The sequence below is a fragment of the Rhinolophus hipposideros genome, assembly GCF_964194185.1.
Source record: "Rhinolophus hipposideros genome assembly, chromosome: 17".
NCBI classification, from domain to species: domain Eukaryota; kingdom Metazoa; phylum Chordata; class Mammalia; order Chiroptera; family Rhinolophidae; genus Rhinolophus; species Rhinolophus hipposideros.
The window spans coordinates 15,567,918-15,583,508 of record NC_138063.1 but is presented as its reverse complement, the minus strand read 5'-3'; the positions used below and the strand labels follow the sequence as shown (position 1 = coordinate 15,583,508).

General features: G+C 36.7%; 1 protein-coding gene across 30 annotated transcripts in view; it reads right to left on the bottom strand.

The window, feature by feature from the left end:
- TCF4 (transcription factor 4) overlaps positions 1-15,591 on the bottom strand; it is a 341,674-nt gene that overhangs the window by 173,341 nt on the left and 152,742 nt on the right. Inside the window, exon 1 of one of the 30 annotated variants that reach the window (XM_081078010.1) lies at positions 965-1,013. The exons of the other annotated variants lie outside the window; for them this stretch is intronic. The gene's annotated coding sequence lies outside the window, so the exon portion shown is untranslated. Of the gene's footprint in view, positions 1-964; positions 1,014-15,591 lie in introns of those variants that run through there. 30 annotated transcript variants of the gene reach the window in all.

Here is a 15,591-nt window from a genome sequence, read left to right as displayed (position 1 = left end):
ACCAGTAGACCAGCGGGACATGGGATGATGGAACATGAAGATCTTGTTCCAATTCTAACAATCCGATTTTTATCTATAGACAGCGTTACAGAGATGCACACAGCCTCAGTGCTATTTGGCCACATCTAAGGATCAAACTAAGGCTGATCATTTGTTTTTTTAACAGTAAGTTTACCCTTAACAATCAGCAAGAAGACAATGAAACCACATTATAAAAGATCGAAGCAGTAGTTTAGTTAGTGACATAGAAAGTCATCATAGAAAATCGGTCCATCCCGTGGCATTAAAAGGGGCCAGTGACATGGCCACGAACCCAAGAACACAAACCCCACCTCGCCTGAGACTGAAGGATACTTACTTCTTTCTTTGAGACTAGAGTTTTAAGGAACATTGTACTTTACACCTAGGGCTATAGTATTCTTTTCTCAATGGGAAAATTCAAAACTAGTATTTTGAGGGGCTGATTGCATATCTGTCTAAAGTATATAACCCCCAAATTTTCCCCTCTCTACTGAGCCAAATTAACACAAATGCTAAAAGTAACAGCAGTCATTTTTTTATCTTTTAGTTCAATGGCAATGTTATTAGCGTATGTCTTTCTGCACCACACAAAGAACGTATTTTAATAAATTTTATATCTGATCAAAAGTGTGCCTTGTATCTAAGTCACTATATATAAAAAATGGAAGATGATTTTCAAAGTAAGCTAAACCTGAGTCTTAAAATTAACCCTCTCTCCCCCAGTATTAACTTTTCTACTGATTTCAAGAAATCTCAAACTTGGGAAAACACCCCACCACCCCATTTCAGGTACAGTGTTCAGTACAAAGTAGAAAATCAATGCCCATATCAGTTTCAATTCTAATGAAACAGGATATCACCTCACAGAATGTCAGTTTTGGGAGATCTAACAGAATAACTCAAATTGTATGAGGATTTTACATTGAAAAAAAGATTCATTTACCTGTTCAGCAGTGCAAATGGTCATACAGACATATTTACTCTTCTGGATAAGTCAACTACAACCTATAGATACCCTTTGACTTCTCTTTACAAATATTACTAACAGAAAAGACCTGACCTTTTCGAGCTATCAAATGACGTATGTCCTTCCTTAAGCTCCTTCATCTACAAATCTTCAGTACAATCACACGATACTTCACTCTGAGATAATATTCACTTGTTTAATAACTAGAAAGCCAGGTAGAGAGGCAGGTAGGTAGGCAGGCAAACAGGCCGACAGAAAGAAACAGAAGAATTTGCTCTGACTTCCTAGGAAATTGAACATCTAGTGTCTTGCTTTGGTAATTTCTAAAAATTGGATTGTTAAATATAGTTTGAAGGAAGAAAGGCTCTCTCTCTCTCTCTCTCTCTCTCTCTCTCTCTCTCTCTCTCTCTCTCTCTCAACTGTCCTCTATAGAATTTCACCACCTGGCATTATTTCCCAAGTCAAGTCCAGCACACAGACCTCAGCGAGATAAAATTTTCTACCAGGATTTGTCTCAAGTCATATAAGTTAGAGCAGCTATTCCTTCCATTATTTTAAAGCCAGAATGTCAGTGCAAATAGTAAGGATGAGAGAGAGAGAGAGAGAGAGAGAGAGAGAGAGAGAGAGAGAGAGAGAGAGAGAGAGAGAGAGAGAGAGAGAGGAGATAGAGGTGAAAGGAAAGGAGAGAAATAAAGGGAGAGCAGAATGGAAAGAGCAAGTGGGTAGGAAGGGAGGGAAGGAGGAGGGAGAGATGAGAAGAATATGAATTCATGCTGCACAGAGCCCCCCAAAGCACTCTTGGCTACATGGGCCCAGCATTCTTTACTATCATATCAGATACAGACTGCTTAATCTTAATTTTGCTTGTTAAAAAATATTTATCCAGATACAAAAATAAACCCACTGCAAATTACAAGTTGTCAGGGTTAAAAATCTACTCCTGTTTGTGTGGGGGAGGATAAGAGCCCAGCATAGACATGAATCATTCTCAGTAATTTGAGTGTTTCCATGACATCAATGGGCACCCGTCCAGGACTCTGTCGAAGTCTGCGAGGTACCAAAGAGGCAGTGCAGCCAGCAGGAGGCCAGGAGGTGCGCTTTTTTCTTTTTTTTCTTTCCTTTTTTTTTTTTTTTTAGGATTATGCTCCTTGTAAAGATTTCATCTGTAGTATCCACTTTTACCATCAAGTAGATCGCTCCAGAGATCACAAGCGAACACATTTCATTCTGATAGTGTAAGCCTTTAACTTTATTACATCTTTTTGTTCCCAAATTCAACTATAAATCTGCCCTTAGAGCCCAAACCCCTGTTTGGGAGCAAAACAATCAGGGATTGTGGATAAACCCGAGCACCTTCTCAAATGTATTATTATATCTCTTCCTATCATTTCCCAATGACAAAAGGCAGCCATTTTACAATGACACCTCAGTTTCTAGGAAAATAAATATATCTTTTGTGTAAATTGTCCCTTAAAAATTAGCTATGGCTTGATGTTGATTTTCTGCTTAAAATTCACTGGAACATTTGTTTCAGATAATAAAATTTTCAAGAGTACTGATAACATGTTTGAGCAGGATTCTTAAGTAACTATGTGTGCTCGGGAACACAAAAGCTCCTAAATATCTGCATTTACTCTATGTCAGGCACGGATTTTTGTCACTTATACCAACTGGCTGGCGCAGACAGCTTCTTTCCTCTGTTCTCCATTCTTCGCCATCCACTTCCCCCGATCCCCACAACCACAACGGAGCTTTGAAAGAGAGATTCTATTTTTCCAATATTTAAAAGAGATAGCAGTGATGAACAAACGCGGCGCATTCACTGCAGAATTTTCAAGACAACCCTCCAGTACTAGAATGCGACAGCCGCTGCGGATATTTTTTTGGCACGAAGACAATGGTGGCAGTGCCAAGCCCCATGGCTAAAACTACTCAAAAGAGGCATAAGGGTAGCATTAATCGCTCAAGTCTTTTACTGCATGGAGTACTGTTGTCCATATTTTAAAAACTAAAAGTACCCGTTAGTAACATTTGTTGTATGCCCAGAAAAGGGGGTGTGGGGGCTATGCTGAAATATATACCAGAAACAAATCTTGTCAGGCATTTGATTCATGTTTATACCTAAAAGGACCAAATGTTAAATTCTGCTGCTGGTGACGGTTTGCAGTGCATGAAACACGAATGGTATGACCTAATGAAGTAGTATACTGAAGGCTGAATGAAAGCTATAAAGAGGAATTCATGAACTAAGGCGACATATTGGCTAAACAACTTCCTTCTGCAAAAACGATGTATACACAGAACATGTAATACTATGTCACAATTTTTAAAATTAAACAAAAAAAACGCTGTAAATGAGCAGACACAACATCCGTCAATCATCCTTCAACAGACAAAGGAGATCAACACGCAGCCCCTTCTCTAGAACAAGTTGGCATCGACAGTGAGCAAACAACCTAGAAAGTCAACACGTGTTTTGTCCAAATTGAACCCACCAGCTGCTAAAACCTATATTTAAATTTGATTATTAAAAATGGCACCAATTGACAATCAATAAAGGATGCACTTGCTTCTTCTGTTGCCCTTGAGAAACTAACCTAAGCAGAAAATCCAGCAAAAGCTACTTCCAGTTTTTTTAAAGACTAATATTTTTACTGATCTATTCAGTGATCCTTTTATCTTGCTCCCCCAAGAAAGATAAGGGGAAAAAAAAAAAAAACGTGTGTTTTTTGTGTTTTTTTTTTTTTAATTTGGGGGCAGTATGGTTAACAAATGCCTATATAATTCCAAATTTAATACTTTTAGAGTCTTATATAATTCTCCATTTGACTTCTTTCTTCCAATATTTCCACAGTATCCTATTGTAAGGGAATGCCAAGAGAATGGCATGAGAATTAAATGTTACATGAAGGAAAACATGGTCTCATATGTCTATTCATTCACAAGCATACATCTAAGAAGTATCATCACCATTGGTAGATTCCTACACCTGGACAGTTCTACATGAAAAGAACAAGAGACAATAAGAACAACTTAATGATAATATGATTTCTGGAGATAAGCTGTGTGACACAGAAGATCCCACTGGTGTTTGACCAGTAGGATAAGAACATGGTCGTGTGTTGAGTTTCTAGCCTTTCGTTCTTAAAAAGCCACTTTACCACTGAAAAAGATGCACCTAGAGAGGGAAACATACTCCTTGAAAAGCGATGCTAGAAAATCATCTGACGCTGCAGGACAATTTTGCTGTTAACTCTCATTCTGGGAACTGAAGAATAATCCTTTTGTTCCTAGCAATCAGACTAGGGAACTAACTCATCATAACCACAATCAAGTCAGAATAAATCTCTGTCTTGAACCCCAACCTATTTCTATTAAGCTTTTTTTTTTTCACATTGAAAAGACTATCGCATTAAACAATGACTGAGATTCTTAGAGGTTCTGAAACTATACATGAGGTTATTTACATTTCATTCATCTTTTCTATGCCTGCCTTTTCCTCCTTGTGCTCAAATAAGAAGAGCTGAGTCCCTGTCAGGTGTTACCCACAATGCAAAGGGCTTATGTAGACTGATTTATTCAATCTGCACAACAACCCTGTGAGTCAAGTGTATAAAAAGCATTTCACAGATGAGGAAACTGAGATATAAAAATTACCCAAGATCACACAAGAAGTAAGTGAAAGAGCAAGGATTCAAACCCTGCCAATTGATTCTAAAGGCTATGCTCTTTGCACTATTCTGTGTGGCTAGTATTCGAACTCTGAAAAAACAAAACAAAAAAACAACTATAAATAAGCAAGAAGCTCAATACTGAAGCCTCAAATCCCAGAGCTCAAAACACTCAATGAATTTAACATGAAATTAATAAAAGTGTCTTATAGATAGATGGTGATAATTTACGCGTACATGGTGTTTTACTCCTGAAAGATCTCTAGGTACTTTATAGCAGTGCAAATGATGTAGGCCAGAACCTGAGACATTGTACAATAAACTACAACCATCTCCAAATGTACTCGAAGCGAGTCATCAACAAAACATGGCAGCAAACTGCATCTCTACACATTCCCTATGTGAAGAATATGACTCTGTTCAAAACGCACAGAAAAGAATAGAAGTAAAAATGTAATTATAATACAGGACAACACAGCATTGCTCACATGTGCTTTTTGTGGAACAGTAACCCCACACAGGCTCCAGAAAATAAAAGCGTAACTACTTAAAAGGGCCTAGAAAATGTTACACGCTATCTATATCACTCTTCTCCCTCCAGCCCCAGAAATTTACATTGTATCTTAGAATGTTACAACCTCTGAAAAGTCCTGTAGTCAAGACATTTAATTTAATACAATCTTTCCTACTTGTTGGAATACATATGCCTGCCCCCATCTTTTTGTCTATTAATACAAGTCCTGAAGAACTTTAGGAAGTACTAGTATAAAAAAACTTAACACTATGGATGTACTGGGTTAATATGTTTGTAATTTTCCATCAAATAAATAATGTAAACTGAATTTTATTTTAATTGATCTAAATTTTTTTTTAAAACTTTTCCTCGTTTCTACGCAGATACACCTTTGCTATGCTAACTAGCTGGTCAACCTTAATTATCCCTGATCCTAGTTTGGAGGTAAGCGTCTGGGTTTGCAAAAAAATCAGAAATTGATGTTATTCTTTTGAGTTCTAAAATTCAGAGAAGAACATTGGTTCTCTTCTGCAGAATCTTACTATACCAGGACAACTATGTGTTTATCCACAGGCATGACAAAATCCAAATATGTAAATTTCTAAATGCGAAAGAATTACAACTCAATTCTAGCAGATAAATGAGCCATTCCACACCATAGAAAATTCTCTTCCTCCCCCCCTTTCTAAATTGAGAACAGAAAAACAAAGTGGGGAAAAAGGTGATTAGGCACATAGTTTGTAGCAAAGAATAAAGGGAAATAGGGAGTTAGCCACTTTCCCAGAAAAGCCTAGCATTAGTCCTCTTTCTCACTGATGTTCTCAAGTTATTAAGATGGAATATTCAGTAATGATCTATAGCTCTGATCCTGGAAAATCATGAGTTTTGGCTGCATTTCATCATTGATGCACCTCATCTCGTCTAGACTGCGCTGCCTTCAAAACAGTGGTTGTACTAAAATTCCAGATATGCTGATTATCTTGAGGCATCATCAAAACTCATCATTTTGGGAGACTGCCCATGGTTCAGAATTGATATTCAATTCTCCTTAAAGCTCTTCCATTTGTAATCACTCCATAGTATGCAAAGTAATTTAACTTGCATTACTTAAGACAGCACACCCTAAGAACTCCTAGATGGGCCTTTGAATCTATTTTTATGAGAGGTCCCTAAAATTAAGAAAGAGAAACCTGCTAAACGAATCATAGAGGTTATGCAGACATTAAGAGACGAAGCTAGAACATAAACTTCCAATTCTAGCACCAAAGCCCATTTTTAAAGTATGCCACCTCTTTTTGGAGTGTTCTTGACATATCAGCATTGCGGTAACAGAGACTATTTCACCTGTCTTCTTTCTTCTCCTTGTGACCACAACCCTCCCCTCAAATAATTTTATTTAACTCAATTTGTAGTAAGTCCAAGAGGGGGACCCAAGGCCTTTGATGGGTGAAAATGTTAGAAATAATAAACATTTTGAGTGACTATCCTCTGGTAGATCAAAAGCTACCTTCCCAATGCAGAATAAAAAGAACTGCATTACATTATTTTACATGCCCTATACAACAACTGCCAAAATAATCCCCCCACTCGGTGTCATGCTTAGGAAATATGCAAACATTATCAAATTAAAGCACGTGAGTTTTATGCTTTATTTTCCAAATGCAGGGAAATCTTTCATTGAAAATAACACTAATTCCACAGAGTGTGCAATTAATCAACATAATCATGGGGATAACATAGCTGTTTGGGGATGTGTGTCAAATAACTCTTTAAGGCCACTAAAGTGCCACTTGAGCCACCAGAGTAATGATTTTCTGAATCAGCAATTTGTACAAGGGTCCCCTAGAGACCTGAAGGACTAAGGGCAACCTCGAAATCACTCAACTTACTTCTAATGAGTAACTTACCACTGGCTTCACGTGAATAAGATCTTAATAGTTCTGTCTGCCCTGTTTTATATTTCTATTGCAGTCTGCGTCTGGGATGATCGGATAGAACCAAGGCAATTACAGACTTGTGTGGTCTCAGAAGAAACAACACATGCACTTGAAATCGTATTTTTTATTCAAAGATACAATAATTTTTCAAATAAAAATGAAAAAAGTGATTCTTACAATATATACTAAATATATCAAAAGCAAGCAGAAATAAAATATTTTCATTGTATTCTTAGGCACAAAGGAAGATATAGGATGGACTTGGGGAAAAGTAACCCCCCTCAATTCAATTTTAAGGCTAAGAAACCTTGTGGATCATGAGAATCATTGGTAAGGCTTTTCTTAAAACAGATTCCTGGGTTCTCTATCCCAGAGAACTTGCATTCAGCCGAGTGGGATCTGGCATTCCACTCATTAGTCTAACTAGCCAGCGATAAGAGTGACAAAGTTAAGTGACAGGCACAATCTTAAAGGTTACATTAAATGAAACTCCAATACACCTGGTAACCAGGTGGATAACGAAAATACAGTTACTACCTGATCCAACCTCTTTAACTGGACGTTTAAAAAGATAAATAATTGTTATCTCCGACGCCCTTTCAGACAGTTACCATGTAACCATTTCATGGGTTAGAGAAACCTTTTTCCAGGTAGCCTTTAAATCTGTCCAGCTCCACTCATGAAGTCTGGTTGTTTTAAAGAATGTAATCTCATATTACCAGGTAGAGTCCCCTAATCACCAACAGGCATGAGACTCCTGGAGAGAAGCGGCTCCGTGCCTATCAGCCCCACCGGCCGCTGCTCTGAAAGCATCTTTCCCCCATTCTGTCCCCAAACCAAAGTCATCGTTAGCCTCCAGGATCAATCTCTAGTGAACAGGACTTGGCTTAACTTAACGGGCCCTCCCACCCGTTTCTCCTTGTCCATGCTCTACTGAGGCATTACACGCCCATATCCAGGGAGGGAGTCTGGTTCTTTGATCCCTCAGGAGGAGGACTCTGACATTTCTAGCCAGGTGCAATAACAAGAACAGTATCGTATGAGTAAGACTTGGTTGCCGGGCTCCATTATTTGGAATTTATCAGCAAATTTTAAGAAAATCAGTAGCTACATTTCAGCATGCAAATCACTTTTAGCAATAAATTATTTGCTGCCCATTAAACATGATATCCTAACAGAGTGTTTCCAATATGAAATGAAAATAAATAAAATAACGACCGAACTTTGAATTGGGCACAGTGGAACAGAAAATAAAAGGTTTAGTATTACATTTGCTATAGCGTGTTTATATAGGAAAATTACATATTTTAGCACCTGGCATGTAGGCGATGGCCTCAGTTTTCAAGCTGAGCTTACAGCTAACAAGAATATAACAATTATCACCTCTTAAAGAAACCACACGCATTTGATATGCTACTCAAGACTGCACAAAAATAAAGGGGTTGGGAGTTTCATGAAGATTTTAAATACAGTTTATATATATATATATATATATATATATAAAAGTATTATACTTACATATATGCGCACATATGTAAATAACATTTTTAACACCAGACGGAAGATAATGCAAGTGTCACTTACATATGTATCTGTAATATAGATGAGCATTCCTCTAGCCCTAGAACTGAGTTACTATTGGTCTAATAATCCCTGAACATACACCACATACACCACTGAGAAGTTAAGGGGAAATAGCCCAGAATTCAGAACACATTTCAGGGCATCCACAGAGCAGCAGGAAGAATAGACCTGCGGATACCAAACTCAGAGGCAAACAGGACCAAACCTCTGAGTCATACTGTTCAAAGAAGGTGATAGTTCACAGATAAAATTACAAGAGCCTCTGAGTTCCACACTGGATATTTGAGAAAAACCTCCTAATTACTGAATTAATGAGCATGACTAAATCAAGACACAAGGCGGGGGGAGAGGGGGCAAGGGGCACAGAAAGGAAAAGGAGAGGCAGAGGAAAGGATGCTCGAAGGAGGAGAAAGGAGAAGGGGAGTAGTCAGAATAGTGACCTCATTCTATCAAAAATATGGAAGAAAATAAAATACATTGTGTGGAGTCGTTATTTACAGACAGCAATGTTCACTTCTGAGCCTCGTAAAAATGATCATCTGATAGGTAGGAACAAGGTCCAAAAAACATGAGATTCGGAAATAAATATTTGCTGGCTGCTGGCTGCTGGAGAGTCAGTGATGGACATTATTCTCAAGAGGTAAGAGTTTAGATGGCTGAAAGGAGGAGTAAGCCCAATAGTGTTCATCAGTAAGGGGTAGAATGGGAATATTGAGAAGCAGTGAAGATCACCTAACACAATCTCATCTCGGGAACAGGCGGCAATAGGAAAGACCTGTGTTTGAGAGTCTACACAAGATGCCATTCTCACAGATTTCGTGGGAACTTGTTATTTGTTAGAATGCTGTCTGTAGCTATTAAATAAATCAAAATAAATAAAAACAGATACTTACATAATTTATCCAAAAATTTTGTTTAAGTAACTGGTACCTAAAATCGACAAGATGGGAAAACTTAGATAACATGTTCCCCCTTCTCTAGCTCTAAGTTCTTGGATCATTTCATATTTTGGGGTGCTGGTTTGGGAGTTTTGATGAAATTTGCTTACAAATTAGAGAAATTTGCATTATAAGGCACAAAAAAGCTGTAAAGATCTAAACTGCCCTCTCTATATAATAACTACCATAATGATTCAATCAAATCCTTTCATTTTGGAGATATGTACAAATCATTTCTACATAATTATCATAAAGAGTTTGATAAAACCTTGTCAACAAAAATCTTGCTATTTTAGGACATAATCCTTTTAGAGATTCCGGGTCTTCACTACCAGGACCCAAGGATACTCTCCAACCAAGCGATGGCAGAGAGGCCAGGGTGCTACCTCTGTGACTGCCCTTGTATTAAGTTAGTCCTGTGACCTGGGAATAAAAAGACCAACAGTGATTTGCTCCTTTAACATCTCACACTCTATCAACAACACAAAGAGGCAAAACAAGACCAAAAAGGTTCCACTCCAATCACCATTCTCAATGTTTACCAGGGAAGACCACTTAATTTGATCTGCAAGGAAACCAAAAAAATGCCTTTATAAAATAATACAATGAAAATATAAGCTCATTTTCCTTCACAAAGCAAGTGAAAACTTCAATTCTATCAGGGAATCCTGTATCAGGGATTGCCTACCACATCCTACAAAAAGTAATGTTTCAAAATTTCAGCAATTTATCCTTTTAAGTCCATTCCAAACTTAGTCAAACAAAAATTCTTCTTAAGTGTAATCAGGCCAGGAAGAACTATGAAAATACAATTAACAGTAATATAAAATCAACCGTGTAAAAACTCAAGAGTGGCATATACTTTAAGTGTTCTCTAAATTATCCAAAGTTTATTTAGCCAAATCAAATTAAAACATCAAAAACTCAAACAAAAAAAACCCTTTATTTCCAAATAAAAACAAAGTATTAACCTACAACTTTATAATTACTGCAAATATATGATTAGTTGTGTAAAAGTGCAAAAACAAAACAAAACAAAAAACAACAAAACCCCAACCTTGAAAAGTAAAAGGAAGAATCTCACACATCAGTAGGTTCCCAGCTGAGCAGCCAGCAGAGGGCGCACATGCCCCAACAAGAGCCTGCTCTGGCTGGGCACCACTGAACCACTCACTCATTTAGGAATAAGCTTGACCAAAATTTGAATGCAGGGAGGGGGGAGGCGGGATCGTCCTATCTGTGGCATTAATAAAACAAATGTGCTCAGTTTAGGATTGGTAGGAAAGACACATAAGTACACTTTTTTTTGTTAAATATCAACTTTAACAGATTTCTTTGCTGCTTCATTGAAAGCTGTTCATTCAAAAGAAATAATTCTTTGTATACAAGTGAGGCCATATCAGTTTTCAAGGACACTGTAGTTTTTATAGATCTCTATTAAGAATTATCCATAATACGTGAATTTGTAGAAGTAAATCAAATATTAAATTTCTAAGCAAACACACATTTTTTGGTGAGTATATTAAACTGCTCTTTGCAAACAAACAGACAGTGTTATTTACATGTGTCGTATACAAATGTATTAATTAATTTTTGTAAACCTTAGAGCAATCGAACATGTACCATTTTATGGTTAAATTGAGACACATAAGTTAGTTATTTTTCCACTGGTTTGTACTTGATTATTTGTAAGTTGCCTATTCTGACTCTCTGTGTTATAATACTTGCTTTAGGGTTCCGGTAGGTTATACTAGAAGAGTACCTCACAGCTATGTGCGTACATGTAGGTACAGAGAGGGCACTGTTTTTTTTTTAAGGAAGTTTTCCTGTAAATGCAAAAGTCACAAACTCCTCTTACTGCTTTCCAAGCTTGCGATTTCAGAAACAATATCACCAATTGAAATGAAAAAGAATTACTTCATGAAAGCACCAAATTAAAATCAACATCAAATACTGTATTTTTTACATTTGCAGATAAAAATTAAATAACCCGCACAATGTGCAGTCTCTACTTTCAAGCAAGTTACAATAAATGGAAGGTTTGCACTTCAGTTTCAAAATGGAAAGCTTGTAGGATAATTAACTGCCACTTGTCCATCCACCTGAATGACCATTTCAACCTCACCTCTACTCACCAAACAAAAGCAATAAGCCATGTAACAATTTCATCAGGTGATTGTTTTTTCAAGCATTCTTAGATTTGAAAGTTGAACTTAATTTACAATATCTACAAACCAGGTAGTTTAGGTTACATGTAGGTCACGAAAAATAATACTTATCATTTGGCTGATGTGGCTACACTGTTTCTGCATAAGTTAAAATGACGATGTTTTATTATTCCTAAGCACTCAATTCTGAAATGTTTGCACAATCTGTTAAGTCCAGGCGCACTTAAATGATTCTGACATGCAGCCTGCTAAGGCCAGTGACGGGGATAATGCCTCTTTACGTGGGTAAAATTTTGTGGCATATAGGTCATTCTCTTAAGGGGAATCAACTGTGTGCCTCTTCTTTGCATTTCCACCACAATCCTTCATCCTGCAGCCTGGAGCTGAGAGTGAAATGCAAGAAAGGAGCCGAGTGCTCAAAGCAAAAATCTGCTTCCAGGACAATCCATTATATCTGACAAGTTAAATGTTCCATGGTAGGCCATATGGCATCAGAGCAGGCCCGACGATGGAAGAGGGGAACTCAGCAAATGCATCACAATTAAGGAGTTTGGCTACAGACTTTACTTTGAATTACTTTATTTTTTATTAAATTTTAAATCCTGTCCCCCCCACCCCCACCCCAGTTTTTAACTGAATCTCTCTTAGGAGACAATTTTTAAAGAAGTCCCACAATTTCTTTGTCATCTCATGACTGTGGGTACTGAAATCTATAGTTAAGGTACACATGGCCATTTTCATGAAACGGAGTTTCAAAGAAGAGGACCTGTAGCCTCACTTAAAAATGTTCAAGATCAATCATTTGTAGCCCCTATCTGTTCACTAGATTAAAATATGTAAATGAAAGTGGTCATTAGTTTGGGACATTTCAATGAAACTGATACAGACAGCATTAAATGAAACTAGTTTCCATTTTCAAGTCTAAAAAAATCTTAAAAGCTCATAACCATCATGTTCCTGTTTCTTCTGTGGTTTACTTAACAGTAACCAAATTAATAAATTAACGGAAGACTATCTCATTGAATTTAGCTCCTCTAAGCACGACACCAAAATGGAATGCTGCATACTCCTGCTAATCCCATGTCCCAGAAACTAGTCTTACAAGCTTTCTAAGACACTCTGATTAAAACCAGGTTGTCTATAATAATAAATTGTAGTATAATAATCAAGTTCTGCATTTACTACATTACTGGAAAAGATTAAATTAATGAAATGAACAAAAATAGCATCATTATACAATGGTATATACCATTATACAATAAAGAAAAAAAATGTTCCTATTTCTCCTGAAGAATTCTCAGGAAGAGAAGTGAACCTACAATAGAAAGTGAAAAAGGTTTCTATGGAAGTGTCCAAACTCATCTGGCCCGGTGTCTAACAGCAATTTTTATCAACTCCCTCACTTCCTAGAGATGACGCACGATGCATTCTTGAGCTAATATAATATGAAATAAATTGTAATGGGTAGGTTTTTCTAAACAACAATGATTATCGTTTAAATACTCACACTGGTTTGCAAACATGAAATTCATAATAATTAAGAGAAACATGTATGCATCTTTCCGAAAGAGAAGACGCTAAGACTCATTTCCCTAAACTATTTTCACTCTCCATTTCTCCAGAGGGTCACTATTTCCCTCAAACGTACCCGCTTCTGCTTTAATTAAGAATAACATTATTCCAAAGAGCATATCCACATACTTTATAAAAATGGATCATTTTCCTTCATGTGTGAAATTATGAACACATATTTGGATGGTCTCAAAGTTACTATTTGTTAATAATCTAATGTAATCTAATATCTGCAAATGCTTTATTTTTAAATGTGAGATAATTTATTGAATTATGAAAATGGTATGTGGGTTATGAACTGGTAATTTGCGTTAAAATCAATTGTTATAACTCTTTGAATTTTATCAAGTGCTTTCACAAACACGCTTTATAAGCATCATCATAATCCTGTTAGGTAGGTATCATAACTATTACCATTAATACTTTCATCTGTACGTGAGGAGAAAAGGAGATTCAGAGAGGTTAATGTACTTGACTTAGGGCACACAGTTATGAAATGGAGGAGCCACATCTGGCCAAGCCGAAGTCTAATAATATCAGCATTGTACTGCCATGCCATACCATAAACTAGATGAGGAAGTGTGAGCATTAAAAAGATAAAGGCAAGTATCACGTAGGATGCAAGTACATATGTTATACATTTTTACTTCTTATTCAAGAACAGTAGCCAAAGATTTGGGTATTGTGGTAATGCCCAGTTTGAAAAAGTCACTAGAATCCTATGCTTGAGTTTCCTAGGAGGAATGAACACTTACTCAACATACATTACACTTACATAAGAGTGCATGCATGCACACGTAAACGCACACACACGTGTGTAAAATGTAGCCATGCACACCTCAGCACCACTAGAGTGTACTGAGCCATTGTGTACTGCAGATCCTATTTCTGTGTATACATATCCACATTTTTATTACTAATTAAAATGTTCAGATGGTAAAATAACACCTGATCCGAGGGGCTTTTAAGTACAGTAATTGTTGACACTCAACTCCTACATTGTTAACAAATTGGAAAAATTGGCCTGCACTGAGTTTTATATATATTGTTTCTAAACCATCAGTGAAATACAGTTAAAATTTCAATAATTTGAAGACAAAAAAGCCCACATTCAACTCTTTACCAAGAAAAAGAGAGAAAGATTTTCCATTCAAATCATTACTCTTACAAGAAAGCTCATGAACTCTAGCAGAACCGAATGTCACATCATAGTAATACAATGGTGTTTAAGGAGGGAAAAAAAGAGGAAAGGAATCAGGTCAGAGCTATTCAATATCTCATCATTTAATGAGGCCTTTTCTCATCTTTTGTTTACAGGTTCACTAAATAATAACCAATTAATTTTTAAATATATTTGTGTCTGTTCTTTTTTTGAATTTTTATACCACAAATAAGAACAGATCTTAATCATAAAGCAAAACACTTACTATCTTATATACTTTTTTAAAGATATGGATTCTGGGATGACCCCTGAAATTCAAGTTAGGACTTGGCTCATGAATAATATACTTCAGGAAATCACAAATGCTTTTAAAATGTTTAAGCAGTTACTTCCTAATCCTAAGTGGATTCTTTTTTTCTCAAACAAACATTTTTGCAAATATTTAGGCTGCTTTGATACGCAAATGTTCTCCCAAATGTTTCCACCAACCAGCCACTAAAATCTCTCCATAGACCCCAACCAATGGGAAAGTTTGCAAGGGAAATATGAGAAGCAACTGGATGAGAATACTGCCAAGGACACTGGCTTCACTGGCCACAAACAAATGTTGATTTTGTTGCAATACCTGAAACAAAATCTTTGGATGCTTTAGTGAAACAACGACTTTAACATTCTCAGTCATGGGGCTGTAATTCTCCTTGACTGAAGCAATAGCTTCTGGGGAGTGTAAAATGGATCACATACAGGTTTCCTATTTCAGAGTTCAATAACTCCAGTAAATGTGACTTGCTGCTGGACAGTGAAAATCTCATCACTTGAAGAAGTAAATGCCCACAGGAATTAACATGTGCAAAATGGGAAAACTGAAAAAGCAATAAATAATGGCACAACTAGGGTCCCAAATCTGAACAGGTATAATATTAGTAGAGTACGTTCCAAAAATGTTTTCCCCAGGGCAAAAGCAAGGGGAAAAGATGTTCCTAGAGCCATCTTTACTACAGAAATACTCCAGAAATAATTCATGCCAACACAGGATTTCTAGAAATAAAAACAAAAG